This window comes from Pteronotus mesoamericanus, unplaced genomic scaffold (assembly GCF_021234165.1).
Source record: "Pteronotus mesoamericanus isolate MK-2021 breed Mesoamerican mustached bat unplaced genomic scaffold, CSHL_Meso_final scaffold_21, whole genome shotgun sequence".
Lineage (NCBI taxonomy): Eukaryota > Metazoa > Chordata > Mammalia > Chiroptera > Mormoopidae > Pteronotus > Pteronotus mesoamericanus.
This window is the reverse complement of record NW_026555310.1, coordinates 10,602,246-10,624,469: the sequence shown is the minus strand read 5'-3', so window position 1 is coordinate 10,624,469 and position 22,224 is coordinate 10,602,246. Positions and strand designations below refer to the sequence as shown.

General features: G+C 37.5%; 1 pseudogene; it reads left to right on the top strand.

Annotated features, from left to right (window-relative positions):
- Nucleotides 1-4,998: 4,998 nt before the first annotated feature.
- LOC129085118 (metaxin-2-like) lies at nt 4,999-21,382 on the top strand (annotated as a pseudogene).
- Nucleotides 21,383-22,224: the final 842 nt, after the last annotated feature.

Sequence of the window (22,224 nt, the reverse complement as noted above, 5' to 3'; positions counted from 1 at the left end):
AATAAAATCTGTAAATCACCTTACATCAGTTCTACTCAGGTTTTACTGCTAAATGATTACAGGTCAGGTAAAATACTAAGATGCCTTCAATTGTGAGTGTTTTTTAGACTATGGGTTAATGGAAAAAGGATGTTCATCTGAAAGAATTTCAGGGCAAATTAAGAATGAAAATATTAAGATTAAAAACATCCATATTCTCTGACCCTGCAGTTCCAATCTGGGGAATAGATCCTAAGGACATCTGAAGTGCACAGAAAGTTTTGCAAAGAGACAATCATTGCAGTTATTTTAATAAACATTGAAAATAGCTTAAATGCCCATCAGAAGAGAAATAATTAAATAATGATCTAACAAAATATTCAATTTTAAGCAGTCACTAAAAACAATGTTGAGGATCTAAATAGACATTTTTCCAAAGAAGACATACAGATGGCCAACAACTACATGAAAATATGCTCAACATCACTATTCATACAGGAAATACATATTAAAACCACAATGAGATACCAGAACACACCTGTTAGAATGACTATTATCAAAAAGACAAGAAAGAACATGTGTTGGCCAGGATGTGAAGGAAAAGGAATACTTGTGCACTGTTGGTGGGAATGTAAATTGGTGCAGCCACTATGAAAAACAGCATGGATGTTCCTCAAAAAATTAAAAATAGAACTAACATATAATCCTGCAATTCCATTTTGGGTGTTTATCCAAAGAAAACAAAAACACTAACTTGCAGAACATGCACCGCTCCCCCATGTTCATTGCAGCATTATTACAGTAACCAAGATATGGAAATAAATTAACAGTCCATTGATACATGAATGGGTAAAGAAATTGTGGGATATATGCATATATAATGGAATATTATTCAGCCATAAAAAAAGAATAAAGTGTCATCATTTGCAACACCATGGATAGGCCTTGAGGGCATTATAGTAAGTGCAATAAGCCAGAGAAAGACAAATACCATATAATTTCATTTCAATGTGGAACCTAAAACAAAAACAAAACAAACTTATAGATACAGAGAATAAATTCAAGGTTGCCAGAAGCAGGGAGTGGCAAGGGTGGCAAATGTGCAAAGAAGTCAAAAGGTGCAAACTTCCAGTTATAAAATAAATATCATGGAATGCAATATACAGCATGGAGACTATAGTTGATAATACTGTATTGTATATTTGAAAGTTCCTAAGAAAGTAGATCTAAAAGTCCTATAACTATATATGGTAACAGATGTTAACTAGACATATTGTGGTGATAATTTTGCAAATATACAAGTATCTAATCATTATATTAAACACCAAAAACTAATATAATGTTATATCAATTGTACCTCAATAAAAAATTAAATTAAATGGCATCGACTCAGAAATAAATGTAGGCTAAGCATTATTTGTTGCACTGTGTATTATCTTTATATTCTCTTTTGTTCTCTTGCCCAAATTAAAAAAAAAAAAAACTGATGTTGATGAAGAATTTGTAAGAAGTGGCAATGCCTGTGTTGCAATGTTAAGTGACAAATGCAGAATATAAAATTGAATATACTATAAAGACCAAATGGTATAAAAACATAGGGAAAACAATCAGAAGGAAAGACACCAAAATATTAATGGTGGCTTACCAGTCTCAATTTCATTTCAGCACATTAACCCTCTTTATTACACTGTCAGTTCCTGACCATTTGTTCCCTTTCCTCTCCCTATATCCTACCACTTTCTAAGAGTTCCGTGTTTCATCCCATGGTGCAACCTTAAGTAAATGATCCAATCGTCTCTATTCCTCTTGCATTTCCTCTTTACTGCAAGCCAGTCCAGTGCTAGCTTCAGGATAGCCTCCCATTTCTACACGTTGGCTCTCATCCACCTTCCCCAAAGCCAGAGAGGAGTTTTATGGGGACACAAGATGCATTAATAAGAGATAAACTTGAACAAGGGACTGGAAGATGTTTGAAGGCTTGATCCCATAGCTCTACAGAGGGACCTCTGGCCCACTAGTGCTGGCGTCTCTGACAGGGTCACAGGAGGCTCATACTGCAAATGCTGGGGAAACTGCAAACTGAATTCAGCTTCTACCAAAGAAACTGCTGCTGCTGGAGCAATGCTCAGAGCAGTAGGAAGTGGATTGGAAGACATCAAATGGGCAACAGGAAGCTGACAGAAAAGAAGCAAGTCCCTTCTTCCTCTTGCCTTTCAGTCTCCTCCTGGCATCACCTACTGGCAGAGCCAGCTGGAGCCAACTAACAAAGCTGAAATGTGGTCTCAGAGAATAGAGTACCAGTTCTAGCATCACAAAGTGAGTACAGAGAAGAGAGTATGTTTGGGGTTGACAGACAAGGACTGAATAACTGCCACAGTGACCCGTTTGACACTCAGCATCCCTGCTCACAAGCCCTGCTACACATATTTGAACATCTATACACTAACAAGATATCTCTCTGTTTCCCCTGCTAGTTAGAAGCAGCTGTCCCAGGTACAAAGACATTCTCACACCCCCTGATAATGAGGAGACACAATGCCATAACAGTTATCCTACCCATTTCTGGGATTCAACCACACCATCCATTGCAATGTTATTTTAGTGACTCCTAAAATTCTGTTACCCAAAAACTAAATTTTAAAGTTAACTTTCAAGAAAAATTGTATTTTTTCCTTTTTTTTTTTCTTGAGAGAGACGGAGGGGGCGCAAAGGAAGAGAGAGAGGTAGAAAGAGGCAAGGAAGCAGGGAGGGAGCGGGAGAGAGAAATATTGATTTGTTGTTCCACCACTGATGATTCATTGGTTGATTCTTGTATGTGCCATGAAGGGGGATTGAATCTGCAATCCTCCTTGACTTATTGGGAGGACACTCCAACCAACTGAGCTACCAGGCCAGGGCCAAGAAAAAGAAAAGGAGGAAGAAAATAGTTCATATTTACAAATACACACACAAACACATAACAAGTAGTAAAGAAACTATATGAAGTCTGTCCAGAAAGTATCCAGCCATGTACTATGAAAAAGATATTTATTGAAGAAGATACAAGATACAAGAAACATTGTACATAGGACAATGATGCTTTAGTCACCTGTCAAAGTAGCCACCTTGGGAACTCACACTGTTCTCCCAAAGGCCATCAGCAGCCCTGAATGTCATCGAGGGTCTGAAATCTCTTCCTTGATTTTAGCTTTGGAAAAAGCCAGAAGTCTCAGGGTGCCAAACCTGGGTTGTAGCGGGGCTGAGTCACCTGAGTGATTTGATGTTTCACAAAAAAAATTTGTGCGAGACATGAAGCATGAGTGGACGTGTTGTCGTGACAAGGCTGCCAATTACCAGTTGCCCATAGATGTGGCCATTTTCATCATATTACATCTCTCAGCCAACAAAGAACATTGAAGTAGTACTCCTTATTCATTGTTTGGCCTGGAGGGGCGTATTTGTGATGGATAACACCTTCCCAATCAAAAAACACAGTGAACATGGTCTTGATCTTGCTGCAACTTTGCCATACCTTCTTCTCTACCATCTTTGAAGCATTTGTTCCTCACTTTTACCGCACTGCACTCATTACATTGTTCCTGAAAGCCTTTGAATTGTCCGAATAGAGTCCCCAGAGGAATGTTCAAGCTTAATGCAAAATTTGGTGCAGATTTTTTCCTCTACTTGCTCAGTCATTTTTTTATGTCATTACCTTTGTTTTTTTAATTATGATTTATTGATTATGTAATTACAGTTGTCTCAATTTTTCCCCTTCTGCATTCCCCTCCACCCAGCACTGCCCACTCCCTCAGGCAATCCCCACATCATTGTTCATGTTCATGAGTCATGCCTATAAATTCTTGGGTGAGAACTCACTGTAGGTAACTAACTACTTCTTCTCTTGCAGCTTTTAAGGTTCTCCCTTTATCTTTAACCTTTAGTATTTCAATTATGATGTGTCTTGGAGTGGGCCTCTTTGTATCCATCTTGTTTGGGACTCTCTATGCTTCCTGGTCCTGCATGTCTACTTCCTTTACCAAATTAGGAAAGTTTTCATTATTTTTTCAAATAGATTTCCAATTTCTTGCTCCTTTCTTCTTCTGGAACTGCTGTGATGCGAATGTCGAAAAGTTTGAAGTTGTCCCAGAGGCTGCTTGTACTATGGTCATTTTTTTAGATTCTTTTTTTTTTCTTGTTGTTTTGGTTGGTTGTTTTTTAGTTCTTTATGTTCCAAATCATTGATTTGATCCTTGCCTTCATCCACTCTACTGTTGTTTCTCTATAAATTTATCTTTATTTCAATTAGCGTATCCTTAATTTCTGACTGGATCTTTCTTTTGCTGTTGAGGTCCTAACTAAGTTTCTTGAACACTCTTATAACCAGTGCTTTGAATTTGGCATCTGAAAGATTGCCTATCTCCATTTTGTTTAGTTCTTTTTCTGGATTTTTGATCTGTTCTTTCATTTGGGCCATGTTTCTTTGTCTCATTTTGGCAGCCTCCCTGTGTTTCTTTCTATGTACTAGGTAGAGATGCTTTGACTCCTTGTCTTGGCAGGATGGCCTAATGTATTAGGTGCCCTGTAGGGTCCAGTGGCACAGCCTCTCATATTGCCCAAGCTGGGTACTCAAGATACACCTATCATGTGGGCTGAGTACATCCTCTTCTTGTAGTTGAGCCTTGACTGCTGATGGTAAGTCAATGGAAGTGATGTACCCAGGCCAGTCAGCTGCAAGGACTGGCTGTGACCACTGACCACCAGTCTCTGCCCTCTGTGGAGGATCAGCTGTGCAGGAGCCAAGACCAGCCATTCATATAGAAAAGTCACCATTATAGGTTGGGTAGGCATAAGCTGGATGGGACAAGTCTCATGCGAACTCCAGTGGGTAGGTGGCAAACAGTCTTAGCCAGGTTGATGGATACGGCACACACCTGCTGGCTCTGTGGCTCTGTGGGAGGAAGGTTCGGAGAACAGATAATGGCCCCTGCCTGCCTTTCTGGGAGCCAGATGGGAGAAAGCTATTCCCCAGCTCCTAATTAGATGCCAGACACTTCAGTTCCTCCCTTTCAAGCTGCTACCCTGGTCCTGGAACTCAGCGGGAGTGAGTCTGAGTAAGTCCGTGTGTGGGTTCTTTAAGAGGAACTGCTTGGAACTCCAGAAGTTTCTTCCAGCAACTCAATCCCTGCTGGCCTTTGAATCTGAAGTTATGGAGACTTATTTTCTTGGCACTGGAACCCTGGGCTGGGTGGCCTGCTGTGGGGCTGGGACTACTCGCTCCAAAAACATCGCTCCTGAATTTTTATCTACTACATGTGGATGTGGTATCAGCCCATTCTGCGCCTCTGCCCTTCCTACCAGTTTGAAAGGATGTGGTTTCTTTGATTCAATAGTTGTCAGGCTTCCCATCAACTTGATTTCTGATGATCTAAGCAATGGTTGTTCTATATTTTAGTTGTAATTTTGACGTGGTTGTGTGAGGAGGTGAGTCGTGTTTATCTATATCATTCAGTCATTTTTAATGTGACAGCCACACAGTACACATACCCACTCAACAGCATCTACCACCCCCACTACTAGTATAGGGAAGTCATCATTGTTCATTCATGAGCATTCCAGTCCACTCTCCTTGGCTGTCATATTACTTCAACGTTGTACAAACTGTTCTCATTATATTAACAGTGGCTGGATTTTTCCAGACAGACCTTGTATATAGCTGCTACAATCCTCATTCCTGTACCTGGTCATGAAGCCATAGTTGATATTTATAACTTTTTTCCTACTAATATCCCTACATTCTGTTTCCTTTTTTCTCAGTCATGTTCTTTACTATTCTTAAGTTTTCACTTGGTGAGGTTACCTAAAGCTTCATTCTTGAATGCTCAGTGGTCCTGTCGTGGCTGGTTGCTTAAATTTCCATTAACCTTCATTATTTGACATTAAAGTATTAACAGATGCTTTCAAGAGTGTCCTGAGTTGAAGACATAATACTTCCTACCCTTACAGTGTATCAGCAATCCAAGTTTTCCTTCGTAATCAGGATCAATCTTCCCATCCAAGAGAGCAGCTTCCTTATTTATCTGTTCATTTGGTAGTATGAGGAACACTAAATATCCAACTGGCAGTTTCGTCTTCTAATTCCATAGAAGAACCAGTGCTGTGGCCCCTCATGGAAGCATTCCTACTCTGGAAATCAAGATCTCCAGATCAGTAAAGTCTGATGTTGTAAAAATGGAAAGCGAAAATTCTGCAAGTAGAGTTTTAGGTACAAAGACAAGAAGAGAAACTCCCACTTCTAGCTCTTAATTCCTATATTTATTCTGGCTATGGAAGAAACAGCATCACATAGTGGTCTCTGATTCAAAGCACATATTGCATGTTGTAAGACAGCAGCACATGTTTTTCAGAACATTGTCTCCAAACTGACTGACTCATGAGTAAGCCATTCTACTCTTCTATTAGGCCAGATGCTTCTGGGTGATAGAGTCTGTGGTGTGACCAGATAATTTCATAGGCATGAGCCCATGAATTTCTTTTGCTGTGAAATGAGTTCCTTAATCAGAAGCAATGTTGTAAAGAATATAATGAAAATGGCGGTGCTAGCAGAAGTATTACAGACAGGGAAGGCAAGTCCACATCCAAAAGTGTGTCTATCCCAGCAAAATGATCAGTGTCCCTTGCCATGAGGCAAATGGTCCAATATGATCAGCAAACCAGCAGGTAGCTGGCTTGTACTTTTGAGAAAGGGTGCCATATAGGAGGCCCAGTGTTGGTCCGCGCTCTTGATTAGTTTGGCACTCAGGACTTGCAGTGTAGCAGGCCACAAAGTCCGCGCTGGTGAGAAGATGATAGTACTGGGCCCATGTAGAGCCTCCATTTCAGACAACATGGCCACTCTATACGTGGTTCCATTAAGAAAGCCCTAGGGTGGCTGGGAATAATGGCTGATGGGCAATAACAGACTATCATTTTGTCCACCTGATTACTGAAGGCCTCCTCTTCAGATGATGCCTTTTGGTGAGTATTTGCATGGGACACAAATATCTCTATATTGTGTGCCCATTCTGAGAGGTCCATCCACATACCTCTTTCCCCAGACCCTTTTGTATCAATCTCCCAATCTTGTCCTTTCTGAGTCCCCAACCATTCAGCTCAAACATTGGCAAGTACCCATGAATCACTGCTGATCCAAATTTCTAATTTCTCACATTTGATTATTCAGACAAGGTGGACAGTCAAATATGTTGTTCTAAACTATACTTCTGAGGAGAACTTCCCTCCATTCATGGCCTTTAGGGCCACCTCTCATTGGACTGTAATGATGCAATTGTCCACCTCTCCTTGGTGCCAATATAATATGCAGAACCACTTGTAAAACAGCCCTAGGTTTTTCCTCCTCAATCAATGAATTGTAAGAAACCCTTTATGAGGCCATCGATGTAGGCTGAGGGAGAGGAAGAGTCACTGTTGATGGACTTTTCATGCAGTAAACTTCACAGTTGTTCATATATTGGAAACTTTCAGTACAAAATATAAATACTGTAGCTACACATAGGACCCCTAGTAAAATCAAATGTATTTTAATCACTTTTATATTAATGTTTGACCCAGAAAAATCTACTGTAACATACGTGAAAAAACTTTAAGTACCCTAAGTCTTTCTGCCAAGAGCACAAACACAGCTGCAATGTCATATTTTTCAGTAGTGAAAATAATATTTCCCTGAGACATAATCTTGGAAACAGATGTTTAAGAAGAAATTTCAATCTGTTGTCTTATACATCTTCATAGGAAAATGATTGAACTAGAATCAGTTTTTGCAGTAACATAAATAAAACTCCAGCAATTTCTACAAGGATTTCTTGCAGCAAACACATTGCCATTTAGATAATACATTTCACTAGTATATTACATTCTAGAAGCAAACATCTTATTTCAGTAATGTATGTAACAGATTTTACATGTTATACATTACTTGACATTTCTCAGATTTAATATATCTTTACATTTTAATATGAATAAATTATGGCAACAAGCAAAACAAAACTGTTTGCTTAACCAGTGGTTGAGGGCATTATCCATAGCCAGATTGCCTGGATTCAAATTCTGGCTCTGAAACTTATTAGCTGTACTACCTTGGGCAAATTACTTAACCTGTGCCTCAGCCTTCACATCTATGAAATGGGACTAATAATAGTATGTGCTTATGGGATTATTATGAGGGTTAAGAAGTTAATATATGTAAAGCCCTTGGAAACAATGCTTAGCACTTATAATATTGGAGACCCAGCTGTTTTTCTGAGGTAGCTCAACAGAATGGCTAGGGCAAGACTGATAGTTTCTAATTTTAGCTCTAGAGCTTACTCCCTGTATAACATTGGACACATTATTTAACCTTTTTTATACCTCAGTTTCCTCATCTGTAAAATGGGAACGATAATAATACTTGCCTCCTGGATTTTTTGGGGGGTGATATACATAAAATACCGTGACTGGTATACAGTGAGCTCTGTATAATAAACATTTGCTTTTACCAGCTGTTCTTACTTAGTCTGAATGCCAGTGAGGCTTGAAAGCCCCAAGACCCTGGTGAATTTTCAGGTAGTCTATTCTCCCAGAGCCCACTGAATATTCCTATGGGGCAAACACGTTAACTTCCAGGATTTCTTCTGGCCAGGGTTCCCTGTGGCCTTCTAGATAAGTAGAAGTCTACATATAATGATATTTATTTCTATTTTAGATTTAAGAAAACAAGGAGATAGATATAGGATAAACTAAAAGTTGTAATATATTTGAGTTGCCTCAGTTCCACTCTGGAACTGTTTTATTTTTCTACATATTTTTGTATCTAAATATTTATCAAAGTATTTATCAGTTTGCTTCTTTGGCCTTCAATTTTCTCACTTGTAAAATGAAAGGATTGTACTCAAAATCTCTCATATTCTTTCTAGGTATATAATTGTAAAACTCTAGCATTCTATTCATGTAGCAAGATGATGTTTGGTGTGGTATGGTCTGAGAGAGATGAAATCTTGGTTGTTATTTGAATCAAATCCATAGTTCAAATACCACTGTTGGTGACAGCTGCCTAAACAGCAGGTTTCTATAAATCCTATAATTTCTTGTTATTATGGAGAAAAAGGACCAAAATAAATTGGAATGTTTATAATGATATGTAATTCTATGACTCAATTGCTATAAAACTCCTGCTTTCAAATAACATAATTTTATATGTTTGAAAGTTTCTAAAACCCATACAAATCCAAGCACAAATTTTAAGTTTAAATGGGGACACACACACACACACACACACACACACACACACACACACAAAAGTTCTTCACAGAGTACATTTTACAAATGCAAGATGTGATCATATTTAAATCACTGTGGTCTTAACTTATTTTAACAGAAGAGCTTTATGATAATGGGGACTGAAACCTCTGGTTATTTAGCAAGCATGTAGAAGTCATTCATTTTAAGCTGACATCAAAGCATTTTTACGTGATAAGATGTCCAAGTTAGATTTCATGTATATGAAGTTGTTCCAGTTGCTAGGAGGATAAGGAGCTTTACTTTGATGGTTTTGAGTTTCCACATTTGCTTTCAGCTACTCTGCCAAAGGCACATATCCCGCACTGCCCAAACCCGTATATATTTCTCTCATGTTTTTAATGTCAAAACATTTTTTCCACTGACTTTTTGCTTTTATCAGATAGTGAAATGACTAATCTGTTGGTAAAATTTGTTCATCTATTGTTATGGCTCTTAGTATATCATGTAGGAGTTAATTTTTTATATTCTTTAGCACACTTGTTTATCTTTGTTTAATATACTTGTGTTTATCTTTGAAGTAATATATTGATCCATTTACCAATGCATATTTGAAAGACAATTTCTGGTGTAAAATAATGCAAAACCACATTGTCATGCCTAGCATAATGTTTATAACATTAGTTCATCTCTTCACATACTCTGCAGCATCCCTCTGGGTACACTTCTATAAAAAAATAGGGTCTGGCACAAATAATGCCCCTTTTTTATTACGAAATCATAAGCATGTAATTCTGTAACATAACAATATCAAACTCAGAAGCACCATATGACATTTTAGGTGAAGTGTTCAAATTAAAACTATAAATTATTACACCCATATTATTACCCTACCAACCACACTCAAGTAGGTGTTACTTCTGTTGGACCCCTATATACAATCCCCAGAAGTGGAATTGCTGAACCATAGCAATTCGGTGTTTAAGTATTTAATTTTTTGAGGAATTACCATATTATTGAGTTAAAGTCTTAAAAGACTGATTTTCTATTTAACATTGCTTTTTCTGTGTTATTGCCAAATTTATGAGGAATATTTAGAAAAGAAAATGGACTTCAGATATTAATGGACAATAGTGTGGCTCGTGGGGACAGTCAGGAAGAGCCTACTGAGAGGAAACATACTTCAACAAAGAATTTCTAACATCTTTCTGTATTTACACTACTACTAGAGCCACAGTATGTTCACAGCATCATTATTTACTTTCTAAAATTGTAATGTCAGATGTATAATCAGAATGTAGATTTAAATTTTTAAAATTTTATTTGTTTGCAAAAAGAAAATCTGACATTCCAAATTCCTTAGCTCTGACAACAGCTTTTCTACCAGGTTTAAAAAATAATAATAATTTTTCCCTGGCTGGGTGGCTCAGTTGGTTGGAGCATCATCCTCTACACCAAAAGGTTGTGGGTTCCATGCCTGGTTAGGGCACATACTTAGGTTATAGGTTTGATCCACTGTCCAGGTGCATATGGGAGGCAGCCAAATGATGTTTCTTTCCCACATCAATGTTTCTCTCTCTCTCTCCCTCTCTCTCTGTCTCTCAAATCAATAAATATATTCTCAGGTGAGGATTAGAAATATATATACATTAAAAAGTTAATAATTTCTATAATAAGCAATTTCATGGCTTCATCCAGAATTTATCTCAATGCGGTTTTTAAGAATTAAATGTTTATTTATTAAGGCATGCTTGTTTATTATTATTTATCCAGTATTGTGACAGATCCTAGGAATTTTAAAAACAAGACACTTATTTAGAATCTACCGTTGACATTAAAAAAAACCCACACAGATAAATGAATTAAAAAGATAATCATGTCTTAGATGCAATAGTACTTCTCATCACCCATGGAAGCGGTGCCAAGTACTCACTAACTTTTGTTTGGGGAGAGACAGATTTAGGGATGTTTATACTACTTGCATACTGGACAGACTTTAAAGTTTCCTTAAATGGGAATTGTAGCCTTCAAGCCATACTGAGCCCCAAACTACATCAACAGGTGACATTCTTAGAAGTGACATATCTTTCTGCCTTCTTCCCTTTCTGTCACTCAGCGAGAGACCACTTTAGGAACCATGTCACTCTTCTCCGGCCAGATCTGTCCTTGGGAGCATACAGCACATACCATGAGCTATTCTATTTGGAATGCCAGCAAAGGCTAAAGACTTTTGACAGAGGCACAGACTTGAGCCTCATCAGGTCTGACACTGGCTGAGGTTTTAGCCTTGGGCCATTTTGAGCCTCAAAGCCAATTAATCCTAAAAGGCTTCTTCTACTCTGTCATCCTCAGTCACTCTCACAATTGCTAATTACAGTCTCCCTCCTCCACCAACACTTACGCTCTATCCTGTCTTTTAAAGTATTGCTGTCATTCTTCTTTGTACTCACTCCCCAATAAATCACTCTTTCTCTGGTGGTTGCCCACCCACCCTAGTTCCACTTTACTCTGCCTTTTGGAGTGCTTCCCCCAACAACCAAACAAACAGCCAAAAACAACAACAACAACAACAACAACAACAACAACACACCCTTTCTTAAGGACATTGAGTATTCTTTAAAGTATTTTCCTCTTCGAATTGACTGCTAGATAGTTTAGAGCCAATTTAGTGGCTGAACCCCACTTCCATCTTCATTTTATAATATTATTATTATTTCTCTTTTGCTTTATTTCTAATACTTTTAAAAAACTTTGCTATGGTGTTAATATCTTTGTAAAACCTCCTTATGTACCTTTTAGAACCACATGAGATTATAGTAAATGAATAATCGGGTATTCACTTATTACCTATCCAAAATCTAATACTTCTCCTTCACTAACACCAGTTTTACTTGGAACATTAATGTGCTCCCCAACAAACAATTTTGATTTTTCAGATCCTTTAACACCAGAAGTAGTCATTTGACATAGTTTTAGCTGAGATATAAATGGAAGTCTACTTCAGAGTTTTCAGGAAAACTATTGTTTTATTGTTAAAAGGGTCATACTCATCTATGCTCCTCTTCATCTACTCATATTTTAAATGTAGATCCTTCATAAGTTCCTGTACTTTATCTTCTTCTTGCTCTATATACAGCATTCTCATCTTCACCTACAGTTTTATCACCCCATATACATAGTTTTATTAGTTAGGCTTCTCCAGAGAAACAGAACTAATGGACGTATACATGAGGTCTGTCTGGAAAAAGTCCAGCCATTGTTAATATAACAAGATTAATTTGTGCAACATCCATGTAACCTGGCAGCCAAGGAGAGTGGACTGGAATGCGCATATGTAAACAATGACAATGTCATTATATTAGTCGGCCGGGACGGTAGATATCGTTAAGTGAGCATGTGTACTGTGTGGCTGTTGCATTCAAAATGACTGAGTAAAGCAACAAATCTGCATCAAATTTTGCATTAAGCTTGAACATTCCTCTGCAGAAACTATTCAGATGATTCAGAAGACGGCAACTATGGGCAACTGGTTGACTGGCAGCTTCATCATGACGATGTGCCTGCTTATAGATCACATCTCATGCAGTTTTTTTGAGAAACATCAAATCACCCAATTGACTCAGCCCCCCAAGGGCCCATATTTGGCTCCCCATGACTTCTGGCTTTTCCTGAAACTAAAGTCACCTTTGAAAGGGAAGAGATTTCAGACTGTTGATGAGATTCACAAAAATATGTAGGGGCAGCTGATGGCAATTGGGAGAACTGTGTGAGGTCCCAAGGTATCTATTTTGAAGGGGACTGAGGTGTCATTGTCCTATGTACAATGTTTCTTGTATCTTGTATCTCCTTCACTAAATGTCTCTATTTTTCATATTACATGGCTGGATGCCTTCTGGACAGACCTTGTATATGTATGAAGAGAATTATCATGAGAAGTGGCTCATGTGATTATGGAGGCTGAGATATGCTATGACGTACCATCTGCAATGGGGAGAACCAGAAAAGCCAGTCTGACCACAAAGGAATGAGGACACTGTGGGCTGCTGGTGCAAGTCCTGGAGTTTAAAGGCCTGCAACCAAGGAACTTCATTGCCTGAGGACAGCAGGGGATGGATGTCCCAGGCTTAAGAAGAGAGAGAGGGTTTGCCCTACCTGTGCTTTCTATTCTATTCAGGCCCTTGATGGATTGGGTGATGCTTGCCCACATTGCTGAGGGTGGATCTTTATCAGTCTAGTGATTCAAATGCTAATCTCTTCCACAAACATCTTCACAGACACACTCAGAAATAATGTTTTACCAGCAATCTGGGCATCCCTTAGTCCACTCAAGTTGACACATAAAATTAACCATCACAATGATAATGCCCAAGAATTTTCTTTGGAATTTCAAAGCAATTTTCCTGGCTTCTGGCAAACCCATAAGCATCTCAACGTGAACTAATGATTTGCACAAGATGTATTTTTCCTCTTGCTTTTCATATCCTGGTTAAAAACATCACGATCTACTCAACTGCTCATATGGGAAATGAGGATTCATCTTAGAATCTTGGCTCTCTGTCACCTTCCGTATCCATATTCCACATCTATGCCTTGTTGCTTTCATTTCTTTAAATTTGTTGTATTTTGGTCATTCCTCTGCCTGACCTAGAACCTTTGACTTTTCTATAATTTCTTCCCCACATTGCGAACCCCACGAAGACAGGGAGTGTAACTTGCTGACTTCTGTGACCCTAGCTAGCCCAGGTAGTGGGGTTCTTGCTAAATATATTCTGGCTGATTAAAATTAATATTTAAATTTTATTGTGTTATCCTAGCACTTAAAGTTCTTTAATAACTTCTAATTATTTATCTAAATACCTTAATATCTTTGTATCTTGTAAAAATTCCTATGTGCAGACTTATTTGTCACATATATAGATGTACTCAGATGCCTATAATTTTTAAGCCCTACAGTCTGCTTTTACATTTTTCTGTCACTTCCCTCATTATGGACAGCTGTACACTACCACTTGTGCTATCAATGTGCTCACTACCACCTGCCTTTGTCTTCCTTTCTTTCTAATCTGTTGCTTCCATGCTGCCATATGCAGGGAAAATAGGGACTATTTTCTGGGTGAAGGTCATGAGTATTAGTGTACAAAAATTATAATTTCTCACCCTGGCTGGTGTGGCTCAGTGGATTGAGCACCAGCCTGCAAACCAAAACTGATTCCTGGTCAGGGCACATGCCTGGATTGCTGGTCAGGTCCCCAGGTGGAGGTGTGCGAGAGGCAACCAGTTGATGTTTCTCTCCCACATTGACCTTTCTCTCTCTACCTTCTCCTCTCTCTAAAATGTAAATAAATAAAATTTTTTAAAAATTATGATTCTCATTTGGTTTATCACAGTTTTCCTCCTTGTTTCCCACTTCTTGGTTATATTACAGAGATAAGAAGTTGCTGGATAAATGTCTTTTGAACAAGTGAGGTATAGTTATATACATAACAATTTAAAAAATAAAAATTATATGTCAGCTTTACATATGTTTTCCACATGAGGAAACCAGTTTATTTGCAAATCAATAATCCAGTACTTAAATCTGAACCAATTATAACTGTCTTCCTCATTCATTCTGTTTTCTTGCACTTTATCCGCAGTCCTTTCTTACCCTACTTTACTGTCATTGCAATTTCAAGCATAGGTGGTAAGTGTAAGGGATGCAAAGAACCAAAGAAGAGAAGTCTAGAAACAGGTTCATGTTTTTAATTTCTTATGCCGTAATTTTTAGTAAAGAGATCATGCAAAATCAGTCTGGCATATGGACACCTTATCTCTCCTGTCCCCATGTAAGGAAACTTAAGTAAGACTATTATTTAAATAAATATATCACTGATGTTTTTTAAAGAGAGCCTATTCATAAGCTATTTGATGGTTTCCCGAAACAAAAGCAAAAACCAAATCCACTGGACAATCCTATTTACAAGTAAGCTGATTATCACCACCAAAGTAGGTCATATATTTAGTCATTAAGAAATACCTTAAATGACAACACTTGCCAGAGGTGTCTGTTATACCACATACATGTAAAGATAGAGACACATGAGAAAAGGAAATAAGCAAATATACCTGTTTCCGTTAGAAATTTTCAATTAAAATAAGCTGTGAGAGTTTAGCACAGAGAAATAAAACAGAAGCAGCTTCCATTTGAGCTGAGGTTTGTTTATCCTGCTTATCTGAAGTCAGAGCCAATAATCCCAATGATCCCAAGAATGGTGATAAATGTTTTTCCTCATTTAGAAAGAGCCAATTGGCAGAACCTTTGCCAATGGGTCAATTCCGCCTCTTAGTAACATGATACAAATAGGGCTCTTCTGATTTAATGCTGGTGGGTCATGTGCCTTGAGTTGTTTTTCATTAGCAGAGATAGATTTACACCCATTCTCCTGCTTTCTGGCTCAGTGCCTTTTACAACCACCTGAATGTACTTAAGAAACAGGAGGATGACATTAGTATTTAGGAAACAAAACCCAGCTACCTGACCCATGGGAGTCTGACCTTAGCATCTGTCAAATGATAGTTTAAGAGCCCTGTGCCTTCAGAGCCAATGGAGGAACATCTATAAAGCCATGTGTTTCAAAACAGAGGCTGCCTCAGCACATCTTTGCTGGATTCCACAAAGGTGTGGGTGTATGTGTAGTTCTCCCTCGATTTGATTCTTCTAGCCCAAACAGATCTAAATCTTAAGTATATTTTAGGTCTCTGTCTTTTTCTATTTATGTCTACTAGTGTTTATTGTCACTTAGGCAACTTGATTCCTGTCCTTGGCCAAACTCTGATTCTACTTTTGCTTTACTTTACAAGGTCATATTGACCTGCTTGTACCTTCCTCTGTATCTGGCTGTTTTTGTTTTAGCTCTTCCATAACAATCTGTAGAGACTGATTTATTGTGCAACACAAGATATGGAGAGCTACATTAGAACAGTGTAAACTGGCTTATCAGACACTATGACCTCTCATCTTCCAAAATGATTTTATTTGTAGGCTTTTTAGTTGAAGCTGGCTGACATGCCTGAATTTTGACCTATAAGTAAGAATCTTGTGATGGGGAAGGCTAGACAGTAATATTTCTTCTCTCAGTTTCCATCTTTTGTTTATAACCTCAATGCTGAGTATCCATGGGAGAAAGTGCTTTATTTACAAGGTAAATAATAATTTTAGAAAAAAATTGGAATTATTATTTCACAAAAGTGAACACAAAATAATAACCCCATTAATTGATAGAGAAATGTAGGGGGAAAAGTCTTATTTTTTCCTCATGTAATTAATGACATCACATGTGAACTTTATCACATGTGATAAATGATATCTATAATTTTCAGATTGACTCTCAGCTAAGAGCTAATTGTTCATACCAGCACTAAGGAGGCTTGCACCCCTGCAAGTTGCCATTTCATATGTTTTAACTCCTTCTTTACTTCTACCACTCGGAATATAGTGCTTTTCAACTTTTATTGAATTGTTTCATTGCATAGGCAATGTGTTCGTTGTAAGGATTAAATAATTTGAAACACAGCCTAATAGACAATACAGTTGTTTGCTAGTATAACGTTAAAATAATAAAAATGGATTACTATCAAGATAGTGCTGGGTGGAATTTAGCCAGGAATATCTGAATTTAGCTTTGGGCCCATTGCTTCTTCTCTTTGTGTTGGTGTTGAGGGAGCTATATGCACAACAAGAGCAAAACAACACAACAATATCTCATTGTTAACTAGATCTTTGGTTCCAAAATCTAACATAAAACCCCAGAGAGCTAGACTAGAAAAAGGAGAAAATTCTTCTTCTTTAGGCCAGAGACCATAGATACCAAAGGCCAAAGCAAACCAACTGACCAGTATTTTCTCTCTATCCTATCTCATCCCCTATTCACACCAATGTCTTGAAATGCACCATTCTAGTGGAATAAAAATGACACATACAAGAGCTGGAGAATAAGGGACAAAGAGTGAGAGAAAAATTGTTCTCTGAGCATTGAGCTATCCATCCCAGATCTTCTCATGCCAGGAGATATTGAGCTTGATCGTGTCACCTGGGAAAAAACAGACAAAAGGAGAGCAGAAAAAGGCAAGGTGGTTTAGGCTTCTACCACATCCTAAGCCTGACTTCCATAATATTATGGGTGCATCTTTGAGAAAAAGAGAAAGAGCTGGTTCAGTTTTGAAGGTGTAGCACTAGCTCTTAGCTCTTATTGCTATCCCAATCTTGGCAGGGCATTTGATAAATGACCACACACCAAGTCACTAGCCATGACCACTACAATGTTTCTTAAACCAAACCAAACCATAAACACTTCTCCTGATGGACTGAGTCAGAGCTCAAAAGACTAGAGAACAAGGAGTACTACCTTTGCCTAAGGTCAACACCTGTCTTCCAGAATTGTGAAGATGATTGACAATGATCTATGTAACATACATGGCACATAGTTGGTTCTCGAATTCTAGCTATATTTTTTTTATTTTGCTACTATTATTAAAGAAAATCTTCTATGCTAGATACTGAAACACAGAACTGAATGAAAAAGCAAAAATTGGTGGCTACAGCTGGTCAAATACAGGCATAGATTTAAGAAACTTAAAATGAGTACAGAATCTGACAGCTATGTTTCATCTAGATTTATATCACATTTAGACTTTGGCTGGGATGTTAGCCAAAAGCGATTTGCTATAGTTTCATGAGATAAAATTATGGCATGAATCATCATCTCTCCAGTCTATTCAAGTAAAGATTTTTCCAGGGGATTTTAAGAAGACAAACGCAGTTCATAATTTGATGTTTATGTGTCTCTGCAATTGGAGTCTTTAATTTCAAACAGTATGGTGGAGAGGGCATACATTATCTCCAGCTACATGTTTGTGTTCATCAGATGACAACTAAGTGAAGGAATGCAAAAACATGTTTTTTTTCTATTTAAAAGAAGGCACAGGTTCTTTTAAAAAGAGGCTTGACATTTTCCAGGCTAAAGTATTATTTATAGTACATACAACACAAAAATATAGATATCTTTGTGAGCAACGAATTTAAAAACCAATTACCATGGATTTTTGACAGTATAAGACAAATGCAGAATGTTGGAAGAGCTTATACTGAGATCATCATTTGGTATGGCAGCCATAAAACATTCAAGTCCAACCTTAGAATTCCTGAGATTTGCTATGGAGATGAAAATGTGGGTTTTAAAAGACCAGTCCAATAAGATTGTACCAGGGTAACTAGGTATTTTTTCTTTTACACTGGAATTTTAGATTGATCAACTTTCACAATAAACCAAATTAATCTTTAATCTTTACCGCTATAGTAACGTCTAGATAATAGCATCTGGCATTCTACTGATGTCAATTTAGTGCCCTTGACAATAATTTTAAAAAGGTATTAGAAAAAGAGAGTAGTAAGATAAAGCCCACTCTAACTTACATCATTGAAGTAAGAGATGTTATTTAGACTAACTCTGCATAACCTTTTTTTTTTTTAAAGATTTTATTTATTTATTTTCAGAGAGAGAGGAAGGGACAGAGAAAGAGAGGGGGAGAAACATTGATCAATTGCCTCTCGCATGCCCCCAGCTGGGGACCTGGCCTACAACCCAGGCATGTGCTCTGACAGGGAATCTAACCAGTGACCTTTCGGTTCTCAGGCTGGCGCTCAATCCACTAAGCCACACCAGCCAGGTTATTTCTGCATAAACTTAAACATCATCTACTATTACAGCCATAAAACATGTAGGTTATTCATAAAACAGAAAAGGAAAAAACACCATGTAGGTTACTTAACTTCTCTGTGACTTGGTTTCTTCACCTGTAATATGGCCATACCTCCTTTGATTTTTTAGGAGGATTAAGTTAGATCATACATTTGAAGTTCTTAGAATAGTATTTGGCACACAGTAAGCATTCAACAAAGGATATATTATCAGTAGCAGTAGTTTTGTATGGGAAATGATGGCTTAATATGTATTTATATAAGAATAAATAAAGTTCATACTGTTTTAGAATTTACTCACCTAAAGTTTGGAGAAAACATTTTGTTTCCTAATCAATAAAAATAAAATTTCTGAAAATACCCAATTAAAATTAATATTTAGTGAGCATTCAGTAATATATTACATAATTACTACTCATTAAGCTTAAGAAACAAAATAAATGTACATTATACATAATGTTGTACATTAAGTAGTGCTTATTATTGCCACACATTTTACTGTTTAAAATTTTCCCTTGAATTCAGAGGTTTCCTAGAAAACCTTCCATTGTAAATTGTTAGCATGTCAAACACCATTATAATATAGCTCATTAGCACCTAGATTTGTATAATTGTGTAAAGTCATTTCCACTGAAAGTTGTATCTTGTCCTAAAACATCTTAGTAATTTATTACTTTGTTTAAGCTATAGGTCAAATAATATTTCCTTGGAAAACAAATAGTATAAGACTAAAAAAAAGGAATTACTTTTCTTCACAAACACCAGGGTATTTGTATATTTGTGTTTAGTAAGGCAAGTAATTTCCAACATACCATGGTAGTATACTGGCATAATTGTTTTTCCAGATGTGTATAAGTTTTAAATCACTAAGCATTAGCTCTGAGAGATAAATTCATAAAATTTGGTCTTAAAAATATAAAACCACTCTTTTCAATCTTCTGCACATTTTATGTACATTGTTTTCTCTCATAAATTCCAATTGTATTAATATATGAATACATTCAGCCTCATTTCCATTCCCCTCTTTATAGTCTAAAATGGATACTTTCAAGTCCAGACAAAGAAGAATAAGAGTGTCAGAAAAAGGGATTAAAAAATAGAGTTTCCAAAACTCTGGGAATTAATAAGAAAAAGGTGGGAGAAGAATGACATGAAAAAGAGAGGCAAAAGTGAAGCACTGAATTTAATCTATGCTGATCTTAATCTGTTTCCATATCTGACTACAAATTTTGGAATTGTCTTTGGCTTACAGTTATCAGAAGTTTTAAATGGGTTCGATACTCAAGATAACTCATTTACACAGATTTCAGCAAACAAGTTGATGTTTGCTGTCTGTTGGGAACTCAGCTAGAACTTTTGACATTGCTTACATATTTTTCCATGTGGCTTGTTTTGTACAGCATGACGGCTGGGCTCCCAAGGCGGGGGCTCCTTGAGTGTTAAAGTGTCCTCAGAAAAAACACTGCAAAAGGCCCAAGTGGAAGCCTCGAAACTTGTGTTCTGACCTTGGAAGTCCCAGAATATTACTTCCAATGCATTCTATTGACCAAGCAAGTCAACTATAAGCTCAGATTCAGAGAGAGAGGAATTGGAGTCCATCTCTCAATAGGACATGTAACAAAGAATTTTGTAGCTATCCTTCATTAACTACAAATTTGAAAAAAATTCTAAAAATGAATATCATTCTGAAAAAATTAAGAACTCAGCTGCAAGGGTCTCACAGAATTTTTGGCAAAAGTTGAAGAAATAGTGGTGAGCTTTGCAAGTCCAAGCCTCAGCAGGTGCCAGGCCTGTCAGCTGCCAGGAGCCGAGGGGATTGTGGAGGAGGATGCTGAGAGCCTCCGGGAGCAGGAACCACAGGCACAGGCCGCCCAACCCACCTGTCTCTCGTGATGAAAGCCTTTGTCTCACAGATCACAGCTGCAGAACCATGGCTGGAAAATGCTACATTATATCAGCAACTGAAAGGGGAGCAAATTTTGCTTTCTGCCAATGCAGCTTCTCTTGCTGTGCAGGCCTTTTTGCACATGCGTAATCAGCCTATCAAAGTGGTTTGTAAGGCAAATGTAGAATATAGTTTCCATCTGGTAAAGTAGCTTTTCTTCATGTAGGAAATCAAGTAGTATCAGAACTCTGCCCAATAGTCCAATTCGTTAAAACCGAGGGTCATTCTGTTAATGAGGGGCTGGATCCAAAAAGCAGAAATGAAAGCCTACGTGGAATTAGTCAATAGTATCCTGTTGCCTGCAGAGTTGTACCTTTGTGGTGTGATGAAGCTACAGTAGGGGAGATGGTCACACATGCTAGGTATGGATTTCCTTACCCTTGTCCTCTGAATCATATTTGGCCTATCAGAAACAGTGGGAAGTCAAAAGTAAGATGAAAGCTATTGGATGGAGTAAAAAGACTCTGGACTAGGTCTTAGAAGATGTTGACTAGTGCTGTTAAACTCTTTCTCAAAGTCTGTGAACACAAATGTATTTCCTCAATAAGCAGCCTACCAAACTAGAGGCACTGGTATTTGGCCATTTTGTACTCCATTCTTACCACAAAATTGACCAACGATGAACTTTCTCAAAAGAAGAAAAACTATAGCAACTCCCTTGCTTTCTGTAGAAGAATTGAACAGCACTATTTTGAAGATTGTGGTAAAGGTAGCTATCTATCAGATTGTCTTAAAGTTATATGTTAATTTAGTTGTTATTCTTAAAAATTTAACTTTTGAAATATGTGTTATTTGAATGATATAATATCAGAATTTTAAAGCCCAAACACTGCTTTTTGAAACCTCAGATTTTATAATGTGTCTCTACAGTGCTTTGTACTGTTGTTTGTGTACGTATTGAAATAAATCTGAATGACTTCATTAGGTATGTTATACTCTATATCTTGCAATTTTTTTCTTGAAACTTGTATGTATGAAAATACACCTTAATCAAGTGTGAAAAATAGCGATCTGGAAGATAGAACTGGAAGAGAATAACCAGAATATGAAATCCCAAAGATAATAAAAGATAGTTTTAAAAATACAATGGAGAGAGGGGCAAGATGGCGGAGGAGTGAATGGAAGTCACACTGACTTCCTCCCAGGACCAATCTGAAATTACAACTAAATTGTGGAGAAATCACCTGGAATGAACAACTGAACAAAAGCAAGAGAGAAGCCTTATAAACTTGGACAGACAGAAGAATCAGCTTTAGCACAACCTGACTGGTAAGGAGTGCAGCAGAGACTCGAGAAGGTGGTCTGGGTGCCCACG